Source organism: Camarhynchus parvulus, chromosome 18 (assembly GCF_901933205.1).
Source record: "Camarhynchus parvulus chromosome 18, STF_HiC, whole genome shotgun sequence".
Classification (NCBI taxonomy): domain Eukaryota; kingdom Metazoa; phylum Chordata; class Aves; order Passeriformes; family Thraupidae; genus Camarhynchus; species Camarhynchus parvulus.
The window spans coordinates 9,629,430-9,645,524 of NC_044588.1; the positions used below are offsets into that span (position 1 = coordinate 9,629,430).

Below are 16,095 nucleotides of genomic sequence, written 5' to 3' on the forward strand. Positions count from 1 at the left end.
AAGATCAAGTCCAAGCATTAACCCAGCATTGCCAAAACCACCACTAGACCATGTCCCTCGGCACCACAGCTACATATCTTTTAAATACTTCCAGGGATGGTTTGGATTAACACAAAGTATTTTGCAAGTTTATTCCAATTCCATGGAAATCCTGCGATTTCTCCTAATTTTAGGCAACATTCACAACCTTTTCATTTGACAACCTTCTCTCTTTTGTGCTGTCTCCCTCAGACTGCTGGGATGGAACAGGCTGATGTGTGCTCATCTTGTCTGGATGTTACCAGGTGATGTTTGCCACAGGGAAAAGCCATGTCCCAGTGGCTCCTTCCTCTGTCCATGTTCACTTATCTGAGCTGCAGGAGCCAAGTAGGTTTTGTACTTTGTACTTTGGCTTTTGCTGTCCTGGCTCACCCCAGGGCATTTCTGCAGGGACAGACAAACCTCCCCTACCAAGCCCCTGACCAGGGCTAGTTTGACATCATCCCTGACGCCCCTGGTTTCAGTGGGGCTTCTGCACCAGAAAATCCATCCTGTTTTGATTCTCCACAGCACATTGTGGTGCTCTGGAAGGCTGTGGGGAAGGAGAGCATGGGGCACCATGCCCAATCCAGCACTGCAGCAGGTACAGGCAGCTGTGGTGTGGGAACCCAGGACATCCCTCTGGCTGTCCAGGACACCAGGACCCCTGCCAGGGGGCTCAGAAGCCCTGGCACAGAGCCCCAAACACCTGTGGGTTTGATTGTGACCCGTGGAGCAAATTACCAACCTTAGATGAAGACCAGCAAGCCAAAACAGCTTAGGTAGAATAATAGTGAGGTTATCATGGGGTGGAAAAGTAGATTTTGGGGTTTCTGGAATGGGAGTTCAGGGGGCAAGATGGAGGGAACTGGGCATGTCCAGCCTTTCTCCTTCTTCTTCTTGGCCTCCATCTTCTGCTGTGATGGTGGCACTTTTAGATTGGTTTAGAGTAGAAGATCACTATCTAACATAGGTGATAGGTATTGGAAAGTAATTGTAAACATTGTACATGTAGTTTTTAGTATAAAGACATAACACTGCCCTGGGGCAGGCAGAGTGCCTGGAACTGTCCTGCTGGATGGACCTCGGCAGAGCAGGAGAAAGAATTTTATAGATAAGATACAATGAACAACATTGAGACTGGGAAATGAAGAGCTCTGACTCCTTCTTCAAGCACCAGGCTGGCAAAAGAGACTTTCGAACTCTTCTCGGGGTCACTCTGACAAGCAAGAGATCCCGACGCTGTGGGAGCATCTGCCCAGTGCCCTGAGCATGTGTGGCAGCTCTGACCCACCCCACTGGTGGTGTGTCTCCTCCCTGAGCTGCCATCACCCTGCCTGGGAGCTGTGTCACATCTCAGCCCATGTTGCTCCTGCCTGAAACCCCCAGGGCCACCAGGAGCTCTCTGAGCCCTCTGTGCCATGTCATCTTAATCCATGGAGCCAAGCAACCCCCAGTGATAAATTCCTCACTTAGTCACTGGCTTTCCTCCTAAAATCCTCTTCAGGGAACAATTCTCCCATGTCTGATGCAGTGACTAATTGATAACTTTCTTTAAGGGGACTGCACAATAACTTTCTTTAAAGCAGTATATTATGATCAGTGGGTTTTCCAAGGAGCGTGCTGCTCTCTTAATTCTCACCTTCATTATTTTAATACCTCTGTAAAATGGATTTCTAATGGATCTATATTGCCATAAAACTTTAGGGATGGTGGGTGGGTGTCAATAAATTCTTTGCAATCCGAGCAGCTCCTCCAGCCGGGTAAGGAGCAGAGTGACAGGCTCTGGGGACAAGCCAGGTCTTGACTCAGGATTGCAGCTTCCAGCAGCATGACCTTCCCTGATTTGACCCCATCCTGCTGTTTCTGAACACCTTGCAAAACTTCATTAAGCAACATGACTAGTATCTGTCAGAAGCAATTCTTTCTCTTCCACCTCCTCACCCCAGGGATAAGTCATATCAGCTCTGTCAGGAATACAGAAGCTGCCCTAGGTACAATCCAACCCCAAGTGTTGATACCTGGTGAGTCTGTACAGAGCAGCAGTCATCACATCTCAGCGTTTTCACCCAAAGTTCCCAAGGCAGGTAATAAATGTACATTATATTGGCATCAATCCCCTTCAAAATGTCCTCTGCCACTGACAGAGAAGGAAGGCAGCAGCCAGGATGCCCAGCTTAATCAAAGAAAGAAAGGAGTGGATGTTATGTCCTTCTGAAGGTTTTACAGAGGTCAAATTATTCCCATGTGTATTAGACAACACACTAGGAAAAATTCTTTTACCACTGGGTCCCATAAAAACTGCCCAAAAATCTCATTTTTGTCTCATCCATAGGGGCTATCATAACTCATTTTTACCTTGAAGACTAAAGTTGCTGGTCCAGCAACTGCTCAGAAAGGAGCTGCAGCTGTAAGCATTTGCCACTCTGCCATGCTTTACCCTGAAGAGCTCCAGGGTTAGGAGGTGATGGAAGGAAGGTGATGTCCACATTCAGCACGTGTGATATAAAGAAATCCTCTGACAGAAATGGTGGAGGCTGAAATCTGTTGTGTTGTTCCACTGCCAGCATGGGATGACTGGATATTATAAAGTCCTGCTGCAAAACCCCACCAAAGGCTGGTTTGCCCTGAGGAAATGGTGTTGGGCTGCCACAGGCACTGCTCAAACCAATGTGGGAGCAGTGCCTGGCCCAAGGTTTATTTTTTAGCTTAAGTATTTGCAAGGTTTTTCACCACTGCTTTAATGACTGGTGGGGTGCTAGGAGGCATTCCCCCTAGCCCAGGCTTCTGAAGAATTTTCATCCCTTAGGTGCTTGGGTGCAGATCTTTGAGCTGCCAAAAAAGGTCAGACTGGTATATACAGCAAATTAACTTTTTTATGGCCTGCCCCAAACTCTGCTTTTTTTTTGTTTTTATTGGGGTGAGAGACTTGCAAACAGGTAGGAAAACCAAAAGCACCTTGACTTTTGAGCTCATCATGAAAACAGCTCCAGTGCTTCCCATCTGTGCAGGAGGCTCTGTGTGGGGTGAAGATAAAATCTACAAGCTAAAGGAGACTTGGAAAAACCTTTTTGGAAAGGCTTCTTTTCAGCAAAGAAGCACTGGCAGCTTCCTCCCAGTTCATTGAAATGTTGGGTAATCAGGGTTTTTTTTTCCCTTTCTGCTGCAGGATTTTTATTACAAACACTTGGCTTGGTGCCCCTGTCAGTGCCAGGGGTGACAACTCCAGTATTTCACTGGGGGTTCACATGCTCAGCAAGGGTTTTCTGTGCAAAACCAGAGATTTCTGTAACATTTGCAGCCGTGCCTGGATGATGAGCACTGCCTGTGCCACTGAAACACTCTGTGTCTTCCCTCTGCTTGTTCCAGCCCCCTTGTACCAATAAGTGATGACCTAAAAAACAGAGGAGGAGAGGCTGATTAATGGCAATACTTTTATTCTCAGAAGCACAACGGGAAATTTGCATCTTTGCACATTCCTCCAGCCTACAGACTTATCTCAAGGTGCCACATTCAAAGGTTCCAACCTCTAAATCATTGCTTCCTCTCCCCCAAAATAAGCTATGGGGTGAGCTATGGGGCAAGCAAATCCTGGGCTCTGAGCCCTCTGTTCAGGGCAGATTATGTATTTATTGTAAAACAGCTATTGATAATAAGCAGAATGTGTTATCACTGCTGCTGTGGCAGGCAGGGTAGGGAGTCATGTGCTTCTTGCTTGCTTTTTGGCCTCAGGACACTTGTGTTCCTGTTTGTACAATAGCTCTGCTTGGAGAGCAAGAATAAAAAATCCCATGTTTTCCCCCCTGCCAGATTGCTGTTTAGCATCGTGCTACATCTCTCTCGTGGGAAATACAGGTTGGAGACTCTCGGGTTGGGGAGGGAATTGAATCCAGATGTTGTGTTTTCTGGGCAAATGTTTCAAGTATTTGGTTTTTACACAAAAAAAAAAAGACTATCCAGCGTAAAGGTGTGGTGTTTTCTGGGCAAATGTTTCAAGTATTTGGTTTTACACAAAAAAAAAAGGGGAACAAGCTCATCCAGTGCAGGGTAAAAGGTGAACTGTCAGACTCCTGTGATGTTGCTCACCACACTGGGTTTGCTGATGTGAAATGTCTGTGCCAGGCATCAGGAGGAAGATGGGGTACCAAGTTTTCAGGAGCTCTTTCTGTTTTGGGCCAGTGCCATGAGAGGACATTTCATAGCTGGGTACAACCACCCTGATGTGGAGGTGTCACAGCAGGGCATGGTCCCAGCAAGTGGGAGGAAAATGTGGGGAAAGAAACACAAGTTATGAAAGTGAGTTTTTCCAATAAAAAATTACGTATAAGTTCAGTACAGTTCATTAAAAGACCTTTGAGGTCTTTTCCAGTTTAACAATTCTGTGATTCTATTTCAGTGTTCACCCTAAAGACACCCTGTTGTGGTAGGGTGGCCAGGGAGGGATGTGCTTGCATCCTTCAGAGGGATTCCATCTTGCACATTCATATTTTCCTTGGAAAACTTGGGAAGAGCCTGTGGTGTCCTGGATCCTGGCTTCCCTGAGTGATCCTGCCCTCAGAGCATCACCTCAGACAAGGCAGAGCCTTAGAGCTGTAGCTTCACTTTGTGTGGGCTCTGGGAAATCCTGTGCAGCATCAGAGACTGGATTCTCCTTAAAGAATGGGGCTGTTTGTGTCGCTGGAGCACAGCACAAGGGCTTTGACTTTGATTTTGTGTGTGCTCCTTATTGCTGGGTTGTAACTCCACATTTCTCTTCACAGAGAAAAGCAAGGCACAATTCTTCCCAAGAATATTCTTATCTCATTTGCTGTGCCTGTGTTTGTGCAAAAGTAGGATGCAATATGGAGATTGTTTACCCACAGTGATGGGGTTTTGTTTCCTTGGCCTGTCAGGGCCAAGTGTGTGTGTCTGTGGGGACTGTTGGGTGACAGCCACGAGATTCAGTCCAGTTGGAGTGGAGTTGTGTGCAGAGTGAGTGCTTGGCAGGTTCAGTTTTAGATTTATAGAATAATATAGTATAATAAAATAATTAATTAGCCTTCTGATATCCATGGAGTCCTCCTCATCATTCCTCCATCGTTGGGGCTTTCTCAGCACAGCAATACTGGGTAAGAAGTGTAAGAAATGCTGGGTGATGATTTTATGTTCGATTGGGTGATACAAAACCAAGCAAGAGATGTGATGTCTGTGCTGGAGGAATATTTTGCCTGGGTGTGGTTGAGCCCCCCCAACACAGCCCTGAATGTGTGAAGAAGACCTTTGCTTAGCTTGGCTTTGTCACTCTTAGCAGAGAAAATGCTGTATCTGTGTGAGTGCCTGGCTCTGTGTGCTCAAAGCCACCCCACCCTGGGGACACTGTGGTCACAGCCCTTTGTGGAACTCCTCTTTCTCTGTGAGCACTGAGCCCTGGATCATCTGTCCCTTTGCCTCCCCTTCACCCCAGCTCACATCTGTTCTTATCCACATGTGACAAAAGCACTACCTGGGCACTGGGGGGAAGGAGAGCCTTCAAAGGCAGCAGGGGCTGCCTGCAGTGATGGCTCCTGTGCCGGAGCAGCTCTGGAAAAACACAGCTCAAGGAGAAGCCTGTGCCCTGCCAGGGTCCTGCCAGCTCAGGGCAATTAGGGGACAGATGTGCCATGAGTGGTGACAGCAGCCACCAGCTGCTACAGAGCCCCAGGTGCTGGGGGGACAAACCCACCTGGATCTGTGTGAGCCCCCCAGGAGAACAACCAGGGGAGTGGGAGGGCAAAACCCCAGTGGGAGATCAAAGTAGGGGGGAAAAAATCAAGTTACATTGGATAAAGCCCTGTATTCAATGGTAAAGAGCTCAGGTAAGACAGGAAAAGTTTACTGGAATGTGTTTTTATCCATCAAGGACAGTATTTTAGAACAGGGATGTCAAACACAACAGGCTCTCTGTGGGGCTGTGGTTATATCATGCTTTTGATGGTAATTTCTCCAGGGCCAAGAAAACAGATTAGTACACAAATCACTTTCAGTTTTATTCCATTTTGACATTTCAGGGTCTCCAGCAACTTGGCATCACTCTGCGAAGCCAGAAATATTTGTGTGTTAAAAGTGTGTTTTGAATTACAAATATTTTAACGTTCACAGCGTGGAATTTAGGGGACCGGGAACATTCCTGGGCACAATTGCCAAGCAGAGTTTTTGGTGCAGGGCAGCCTCCTGTAGGTGCATGTTGTGCTATAAACATGACATCTCTGGAGTGTGAGAGGCAGAAGAGATCTCCTTTCCAAAAGGAAAGAAATCTCCTTTCCAAAAGGAATCTCCTTTCCAAATCTCCTCGGAAAGCAGCAGTGGTGAGCTGCTGCAGCTCGGGGGTGGGTTGGGAAGGAGTCTATAGGTGCTGACCTACATTTAAGTGAGGAGAGTGAGGGGGAGCTCAGCTGGCCCTTGGGATGACACAAGGGCATTTTCCCTCCAAGCCAGGTCTGTCACCATCCTGGCGTATGAATTCACTCCCGGTGAAAGGTGCCAGACTGACATTCCAAATAAGAGTGGAAAAAAAAAAAACCAGCCTTGTTCTTAATAATTCTTTCTCTTCTTTGTGCTGATGAAGTACAATGGGACATTTAAATCTGATTTTTATAACATTTTGCATTGCTATAGATCACGGTCTGACCTGGAGAAGACACTTTGTTCTGACTACAATGATCTGATATTTCATATTTTAGTGTTTTTTTGTCTTCCCCGTAGTGTTTCTGTTGCATTCTGGCACAATATGGGCTCCCTCCAGTGGTCAAGGGGCTCCGGGCTCCCGGCGTCGTTTGCCCAGGGGCTGGCACAGGGTGGCTTTGGGGCTGGCATCACAAATGCCAACGGGAATCATGCTGGGATTGCGCTTCTTTCCCCCCAAATCCCCCCTGTGGGTGCCAGGCAGCAGAAACAGCCCTGCTCTGTAACCCCCGCTCCATTCACATTTCAGATTTCAGTGGAACAGCCCGAGCAAATAAAGATTGAAGCTCTGGATTTCCTTGCAGTTCCCAAAACGTTCGCTGCAGAAGGGGCAGAGGAAACAGGAGAGGAGAGAGAACCGGAGAAGATCTGCTGGAAGACCCAGACACAACAATTTTAGCGAAAAAAAAAAAAACGACCTCATTTTTTGCATTCCGCTCTTCCCGTGGTATTTTGAGACCAGATCCTGACTTTCTCCTGACAGAAACAGTTAATGTGGTTATTGTGGGGGACAAGTCAAGCGCTGCCACTCTGAAATGTGACATTTCCATGTCCCGTCTGGTGTACTCAGCCAGGGTTGCATTTCAAACGCCGGGATTATTTTTGGAGTCCCCGGGTAGGACGGGGATCCCCTCCGATGGCCCTGAGCCCAGCAGGGCTGCGCAGGGGAGGTGTCCTGGGCCGTGTCCGTGGGTAGCCCAGAGTGTCCCCAGGTGTGTCCCTGCAGTGTGTGCTCACACCTGCCACAAACAGGGGGCTCTTGGGGTGCAGCAGGGATGTGTGTGACCCCCCCTTTGCACCCCTCGGCCGGCCCCCGCAGATCCCCAGCCCGCGGGGGGGTGTGAGGAGGGGTGAAGGCACCGACCCCCATTTGCAGGGGGTTGGGGGGAGCCCTCTGTACTCCTTTATAGCCCTTTGGGGGGTTCAGCTCTCCTGCACCCCCATCCCCAGGGGTTGTGAGGAAGGGGTGAACGCACCTAACGCTGTTTGCCGGTGTGGGTGTGAATGCACCGACCCCCATTTGCAGGGGGTGGCGGTGAAGCCCCTCTGTGCCTTTTGGAGGGGGGCACAGCTCTGCCGTCCCCCACACCTCTCCGCGGGGGTGTGTGACGGAGGGGTGAGTGCTCCGAAACCCACATGCACGGGTGTGTGGGTGTGTACGTGTTTTGCACCCCTTCGGGGGAACACAGCCCCTCCACACCTCTTTTGGGGGGACACATCGCTTTTCCCCCACCCACGGGGGGGTGTGCGACGGAGGGGTGAATGCTCCGACGCTCATATGCTCGGGTGTGTGTGTGTGTGCGTGCATGTTTTGCACCCCTTCTGGGGGAACACAGCCCCTCTACACCCCTTTGGAGGGGGACACTGGGACACTTTTCTCTCGCCCTCTCTCTCCCCCCACTCACGGGGGAGGGGTGTGCGAGGGAGGGGTGAATTGCCGTTCGCCGCCGTTGGCTCGGGGGTGTTGTGTGTGTGCGCGTGTGTGTGTGAAAGCACCGACACCCACCTGCCGGGGTGGGGGTGACCCCCCTGTACCCCTCTGGCCTGTGAGGGGGCTGTGTGTGTGGGGGGGGTCACAGCCCTCTCCCCCCTCTCCTCCCGCGCCTCGGCGGGCGGGGGGCGTGGCCCGCGGCGCGCGCGCGCGGCCTCGCCGCCGTTTGGCTGCGGCCGCCGCGCTCATTTGCATACCGGCGGGGGCTCCCGCCCCCCCGCCGTGTCACGTGGTCGGAGGGGCCGGGTCGGTACTGGCGGCGGGCGGGGGGGGGGGAGGGGAGCGCGGCACTTCCTGTTGGCGGCCAGCGCGGGAGGGGGCGCGCGCGGAGCCGCCCCGCGGTCTCGCGCTGCCTGGCGGGGCTCTGTCAGTCAGCGACAAAATGGCCGCGGCGGCGGCAGCGGCGGCAGCGGCTCCTCTGCTCCCCAGGGCGGCACCGGCGGCAGCGGCGGCGGCGGCGCGGAGGAGCGGGGGACCGGCCCGGCGGCACTGAGCCCGGCACCGCCTGCCCTGCGAGCGGACGAGGCGAGAGCGAGCGGGAGAGACGGCGAGCGGCGCTGCGTTCTCCCCCCCTCCCCCTCAGCACCCCGGCGGACCGACCGACCCTGCCCGAGGCGCTGCTGCGGCTCCCCGGGGACACGCCGCCGCCTCGGCTGCCCCGCTCCCCGCCGCCCACGCGGGTCCCTGCCGGATCCCTGCGGAGCACACGGAGAGAGCCGCGGGATCGCCCCGCTCCCTCCTGCCTGCGGATCCCGCTGCGAGCCAGGCACACAGACTGTCGGGTTTCCCCGCTCCCTCCTCCCTCCGTGAAAGACTTTGCTGGATCCTCCTCCCCGGATCCCCTCCCCGCGCTCGCTCCTTCCTGCGGGAGCGGCTGCCGGATCCTCCTCCCGCCGCGGATCGCCCGCGGGGTCCCTGCGGAGCCGCGGACCCTCCTCCTCTGGCAGAGCCTGCGCTGGATCCTCCGCCCCCCCGGAGCTCCCGGCGGGATCCTCCTCCTGCCCGCAGCCCCATGTGAGACTCCGCATCCCCCCGTGCCTCCGCCGTGCTCTTTCAGTTGGGTTTTTTTTTGGTTTTTTTCCACCCCCTCCTCCTTTTATTTTGAAGGGGGGATCCATCTTAAAACTCTTTTTCTGGATCCCGGTTTCTCTTTTTTTGATTTGCACTTTTTGAAAAACCCTCAGATGCTCCTCCATGTGGACTGAGAACCCATCAAGACACACACACGAGAACTCATCCCGATCAACTCCAAATCCTGGCTTTCCGTGGGTTTTGCTGCAACACATGAAAGCAAACTTGTATTTAAGACACACTCGTGCAGAAATTTAGCTGGGGACTTGAACGTGTATTTTGTCTTGGTTTCTTGGTCTTGGTTATTTTTTGTTGTTGTTATTTTTTTTAATTTTTATTTTGCTTCACTGGAAATCAAAAGCTTGTTTTGGAATTGGACCTGCTTTTGCTGCACTTCTCCTCTGGGCTGGATAACACTGAAGCTCTTTGCTTTTCTACTTGGATAGTGTTTTCCTGTTGATCTGTTGGGTTTTTTTCATCTCCTGTGTGGCAGACTTTTTTTTTTCCCTGAGGGGGGTAAACAAACGACGACAACAACAACAAAAAACTTAGTTTTTTTGGCCGTGTGAGATTTTTTTCGTATTCATATTCGTGAAATTACGGGTACACTTACAAAAAAAATTAAAAAAAATAAGAAGCATTAAAAATAAGAAAGGAACACGTCAGAAAGACCCCTACACGGTAGACAAAATACTCACTTGTTTCCTTACAGCAAGACTGAATCGAAAGCTGCCAAAGAGCCCCATAAAGAAAAGACTAAAAGGTAAGAAGGGGTAAGAGCCTCTCTTAATCCGGGCACGGTAGAAGTTAGCAGGGGAAGAGACCTGCAAAGCCGGTGCATTCCTCCTTTTTCACAAGTCTAAACTAGATTATTATTATTATTAAACTGTTTATTAGTCAGCGAAGCAAGAAACACCCCAAAACATTTCAAAACCCCTTTTATTTTTATACGATTTTTTAAAAATGCGAGCAATTTCCGGATATTTTTTAATAGTAGAATTAATTGGGTGGTTTTTCTCTGTCCGGAATCGCTGTTTCTCCCCGCGCAGCGAGCAGAAAGTGCCATTTGTGAGCGTGTTGTGCCATTCAGACATGACATGAAGGCAGCTCTTGCTGCAAGGCACGACCGTGTGTGCTCTTGCTTTAGAACTTACGCGTGTGAAAATTATCGCACAGCGGCTTGGAAATGATCCCAGGGCTGGAAAACTGTGGGCATGGCCAGCAGTGCTGCCCTATGGGCGAGCACATGAGCTCCACCTTTGTCCTTCATGGCTGCTTTCTCTTAAAAGTTCAGATATCTAGCTTTGGGTTATTTTTCCTTCCCCCCCCCCCCGTAATGAGACTGCGAGCATCCGCAGTAATTTTCTCCTGTGTATTCACAGAGAGATCTTCGTCTAAACCTGGAATATCCAGGGGGAGAGAGAGTATTAAACAGAGTTTATTCCTTTAACTGCGAAGCAGAAGGGGTGGAAAATGGGGAGGGCTCAGTTGTTAACCTGAGAAATCTTGAAACACTGGAAGTTTATTAATTGTTCGAGGCTTCTTTGTTTGTATCACAAGTTTGTGTCAAAGGTTAATCTTCTTAATATGTAATTAGTTGAAGGTTCAATTATGGGATTTATTGAACTCAATTGGGTTCCCCCCCTCTTTTCCCATTAAAAATAATACTGCAGGTCTTTGTGACTAGTTTATTTTCTGCTACAACTCGAGTGTATCTGCGAGATGAGATTTATTCAATTATTCTAACAGCCAGTTTAAATTTAGAAATAATCTTTGGGACGTCATACCCGAGTCTGTTGCATATTTTTCCCTCTCGTTTGCATATGTATGTATCTGGCGAATTATGCTAATTTATGTACAGAAATTTGCTGTGGACATTAGGCCGGTTAAGGTAATTAAAATTCCAATAAATCCCGCTGTTAGTGGGCTGGCCGGTGGTGCAGAGCTTTAAATCAGGTGGGTGTCGGTGGTGCTGTGGACCTGAGGACAATGCCAGAGCGGAGGAGCAGGAGAACATCTGCACTGCTGCTGGATGCACTGGGAGAGCCAGGCACGGCTTCCAGATCCTGCCCTCCTTCCCTGCGGTGGGTGGGGTTTTTTGGGGTTATTTTTTTGATTCCCCGACAAATTTAAATGAGAATTTAAATGGTGTTTCCTCTCGGATATTACATTTTTTTAAAAAATAATAATTTCGAGAAGGTACACACGGGTTCTCACTGCTTCCCCTGGTGTTTTCCAAGGAAATAGGAGGTGACTTGCAGCGGGTGCAAGCTGTGCTTAGCACATCACAGAGTTTCCTTCCCGCAGCCGCGGTTCCTGGGCTTCAGGAATCCCTGGGATGTCTGGCTGCCCGTTGCTGTGTGTTATTTGTCAGCTCAAAATGGTGTGTGCTGAGCAACAGCCCCCGGATGCGCTGGCGTCCCTGCTGTGGCTTCTGGAATTCTTTCCAGAAGGTGAAAGCAGCAGTGTCAGCCCTGGATACCCCAGTGTGGAAGCTGCTCCAGCCTCTGGAAGCTCGGTCTGCTCTGGGGAGCACTGTGGTGCTTTTTGGCTGGGATTGCTGGTGGATAACCTCACCTAGCTGCTTCCGAGCCCAGGACTCAGTCAGTGAGAAAAAAGGGCTGTAGTAAATCAGATTAATTTGAACTTTTTTTAGGGAAAATGGGTGCTTAAGGGCAGCAGCAGTAGTGGAATAATGCCTTGTGTGGCTTTGTCCTTATTTTCAAAGGGGAACGGATCATTTCTGAGTGGAAGTGATCTGCCTGGCTTCCTGAGCTGAGGAAGGTTCGTTGCAGTCCAGCCCCCGGAGAACAGGTGCTGCCACGGGGAAAACTGCAGCCAGGACTTGCTCCAGGGCGAGAGGGATGGGCATTAGTAGGGGCTAATTTTAGGCAGAATTTTGTACTTTGGTGTAAAGGTTTTGTTCGTAGCAATGAAAGAAACAAGACAGACAAACCTTTTTTTTGAGACCTTCCCTGGATTGCAGCAGGATATATTAATTTTTCTGTTCTATGTGTGGATTCCCATATTGACAGATTAAAGTCTGGGATCCATCAGACTAAGAGCTGTTGTGTTACACGCGGGTGGTTTGTGTGTGCTGTACATCAGCTTTGCAGCACATGGATTATTTTGGAGCTGTCAGTGGTGCAAGGTGCCAGTCCCAGTGCCTGGGAATATCCCTGTGGGCAGCCTTGGGCTGTGCCATTTCCCCGCTGGCCACAGCAGAGTGGAGTTTGCTGTGGGACACTGCCCTTGGGCTAAAAACCATCTGGGGACTTGGAGGTTCACCCTCAGCCATGGAATCTTGGCTTCCTCCAAAATCTGTCTCTGATCACCTGTGAGTGGATGGGTTTGCCCATTGCAAAGCCTGCTGGACCTTGCTGGGATCGATGAAAACCCCACCTCTGCCTTAATTTCTGGTTTCTTCTCCAGGATTTCTTTTCTAATAAGATAACACACTCTGCTTTTGCTAAGTTGAGGTTTCTCACTGGTGTTTGTGGGAAGTGAGGTAATTCTGTGCTCTTTTTGCTTGAAAGAAGTTTTTAAGACTTTGAAAATGATGAGATGGAATTTCCTTAAAATAGAAAAAGCAATTGGGCATAAGACTACTTTTAATCTGAAGATTCTTTGTTAGAATTCTCAAAGCTCCCATGTTCCATACCTTGCCAAGTATGGACTAACAATAAAACCAGATGAAGTGAAAGGTTTTGTCAAGCAGGGATTTATAATCTTGTGTAGTCAAGCAAACTGTTGCTGAGTGGCAGTCTTGTGGAGGGCATAGCTTTAAATTAATCTAGAAATAAAACCGCTTATTTTTCAGTTTTTCATTCACTTCATTCAGAAAGGCCAGGAATTTTATTGACAGAGTTACTGCCTGCTGTTCACTCAAAATGACCTAGACCTCTGCAGCCCCTTCAGATGCTCCGTGCCATGGAGAGTCCTTTTCTCTTTCATGTTACATTTATTAAAAGCCCAATGGCAGCGTTTACTTTCAGTTTTAGCTGTGAAGACTTAACCAAGAGCGGGGGATGTGGGAACGGGTAATATGTTAACTTAGCAGCTGGCCTCGCCGAGATAAACATGCGCTTTTCCAAATGCTGTCATCTGGCCCCTTTCCAAAACAAGCTGAAGGAGGAGGTCAGGGGTGGAGCCATCCCCTGCTTCAGTAAAAAGAGGCTTTCATTTGGAAAGAATTGCCAGATCGTATTGACTAAAAGAACTGCAGATTTAAAATAAAATGACCAAACCTTTCCTGAGCAAACCAAGTGGTCTCTCTTGATGGCTTCAATTTAAGTGCCTTGTTACAGTGCTGCTTCTCTTTAAAGGTTGAGCAGCTTCAGTGCAGAGTGCATATTTCTGCTTTAAAAAAAAATCTGTGTTTTATGTAAGACTTTGAACATGACAACTGATAAAAAATATATCATCTTTGGTAACAGTAGAGACCTGCAACACAAAAGTGCTATTGTTTTAATTGTTTAAAATTCAGATTACAAGATAATGGTAATACCATTAGAAGGTTTCCCCTTGGCCTAGAAGCTGCAGGTAGGAGTGTGTCGATCCCTCAGTATTAAAGATGAATGATAAGGAAACCTCTTAAATGCCTGTGACGCTGCAGTCTAGCCAATTTAGGATCAGCTGATGCCTTCTAGTGATAATGGCTTGAGGTTTTCAGCTGTATTATTAAGATATCAGCCAGGGCAAATAGTATTTAGAAGAGAAGTATACTTTATTGAATGGGGAGATGATCTAGAAGTGACAGTAAATTGCATTACTAAATGATCTATGTGCTCTGCGCCGTCTCTTCACTGGCAAACGCTGTTGGTAAAATGAAAGATGGTTATTCTTAATGTATGAAAGCAGAGGAATCAAAGTATTATTTGATCTCCCTTTAGGAATCCGTGCTAGTTAGGAAAATTGTCAACTGAAAGCATGGCTAAGTTGTACATCTTAAATGCCAGAAGGAGATGTACTTAGGATTATTTTATCATTACTTAATCATGGTTAACTTCACTGTGGATTCCCAAATACAGTTACAACTGTGTTTTCTGAAACTTCATTTGTGCTCCTTCCTGCCTTGTCACTAATGTTTTAAAATCTCCTGCCCAAGATACAAATGTCTGGATTTGATCATAAAGAAACTGGCCCAGAGCAGTCACTGTGCTCTTTGAGGCCGTGTCAAAGATGGTGGAAAATGCAGCACTACTCTAAAATATGCATCTGATTCTTTTGTCTTGTTTTTGAAGAGAGTAGCATGTCTGTCTCTTCCTCCCAATAAAAAGGCTTCTGTCACTGAAGGCAGCTGTAAAATCACTGGCTGTTGTTGCATCTCGAGGTTCAGGGTACCAGGCAAATCCGAGTGAGTTTTGGTCTCAGCCCTGGGTGTGAATCAGCGCTGTAATTTTTCAGCACTGAGGTCTCAAACGTAGTTGTAATTCAAGTTCATAAAATATTAGAAGCCCTGCCGGTCCTGAGGTCTGGTTTCTGGAGCTCTTCCCCGTGGGTTTGCAGCCAAGGATGGCTGAGAGGGAGAACAGTTATCTGTGCTGCAGCAGTGATGGTTTATGGCTGGGTGCCCAGATTGTCTGGCTTTGCACACAGCTTTATAGTTTGCCTTTGAGGGCTGTGGAGGAGGTGGAAGTCATTTGTAATAAACAGCTATCTGCAGCCTGCTTTTTCTGGGGTTTGAAATGTACAGCCATTTAAGAAATTGCAAACCCGATGTACATTTATTTAGATTTCAGTCCAGAACCTCTATGTTTTAGGAACTCGGTTATGAGACATGATAACAATTGCTTATTGCTTTGTATTGAAAATATCTAATATTTATTCCTTGGGTGTTTGGGCTGTTTTTTAAGCTCTGCATTGCTAGACAATAAGATTTTTCAGGTGTTTTTTTTTTTTTTATTTGAGAGAAAAATTGACATGTCAAATTGGTTGGCATCCTTTGTGGTAATTAAGCCCCAGAGAAAAATATGTTTATATATCTCAATAGTTATCATGCAGCTACCAGCTATAGGCTCATTTAGGAAAAGATAACAGCCACCCCCCTTCCACAGCAAGGAAAACAACCACCCTGGGCTATGTTTAGTTGCTGCCCATGGGTGTTTTCAGAGGGAGATCCATTCTTCCCTCTACTTCTGTCCCCCAGCTTCTTGTTCTGGGGTCGGTGCATGTTTTCCCATGCTGATTTTCTGAAGGGATGGTGCTGCTGCCTTTGTTATGGTCCTGCCCAAGAGGAGTCTCTTAGAATGGCATTACATGATTTTTCTTAGATGTGCTCTTTTCCTTCCTATTCCTTTCTTCCCTTCCTGTGTTCTGTATGCACAAAGTTTGCAGTTTTCTCTCTCATCCTGCATTTCCAAAGCTTCCCGAAGGGAAATGGGAGAGCTGTTTGTTTTGGTGGAGGGATGGGGAGTGCTTGCTGTGGCTTGAACACATTCTGGGTGGTCAGTGTGTGTCCACAGATCGATTCTTAGTCCAGGCTGACTTCTGCCAAGTCTATTTTAAGCTCAGCCAGATATCTGTGTTGTGTCAGTTTGATTTCAGTCCTGCTCAAGCCTCCGACTCTCAGGTCTTTTAGTTCTTCAGAATTCCAAAGTGTTTTCATGGCTGATGCTCACGTCATTCATTGGTGCTGACAATGGAGATCCTTGTTTTTAAACAGTAGCTGGTTACTGGTAAACAAAAGAGCATCAGCCCAGTGCTTTAACACAAACCATTCTAGAAAAAAGGAGCAGTTCAGGGAGAATGCCAAGAAAAAAAAAATCCGCTGTACAGATGCATAATGTGCTGACTGCCATTTTCCTGTGTTTCTA

At 48.3% G+C, this 16,095-nt stretch overlaps 1 protein-coding gene across 9 annotated transcripts in view; it reads left to right on the forward strand.

Moving 5' to 3' along the window:
• Positions 1–9,914: 9,914 nt before the first annotated feature.
• Positions 9,915–16,095, forward strand: part of TNRC6C (trinucleotide repeat containing adaptor 6C) — a 105,102-nt gene continuing 98,921 nt past the window's right edge. For all 9 annotated transcript variants that reach the window (XM_030962217.1, XM_030962222.1, XM_030962223.1 and 6 more), the window contains exon 1: positions 9,915–10,043. The gene's annotated coding sequence lies outside the window, so the exon portion shown is untranslated. The remainder of the gene's footprint in view (positions 10,044–16,095) is intronic.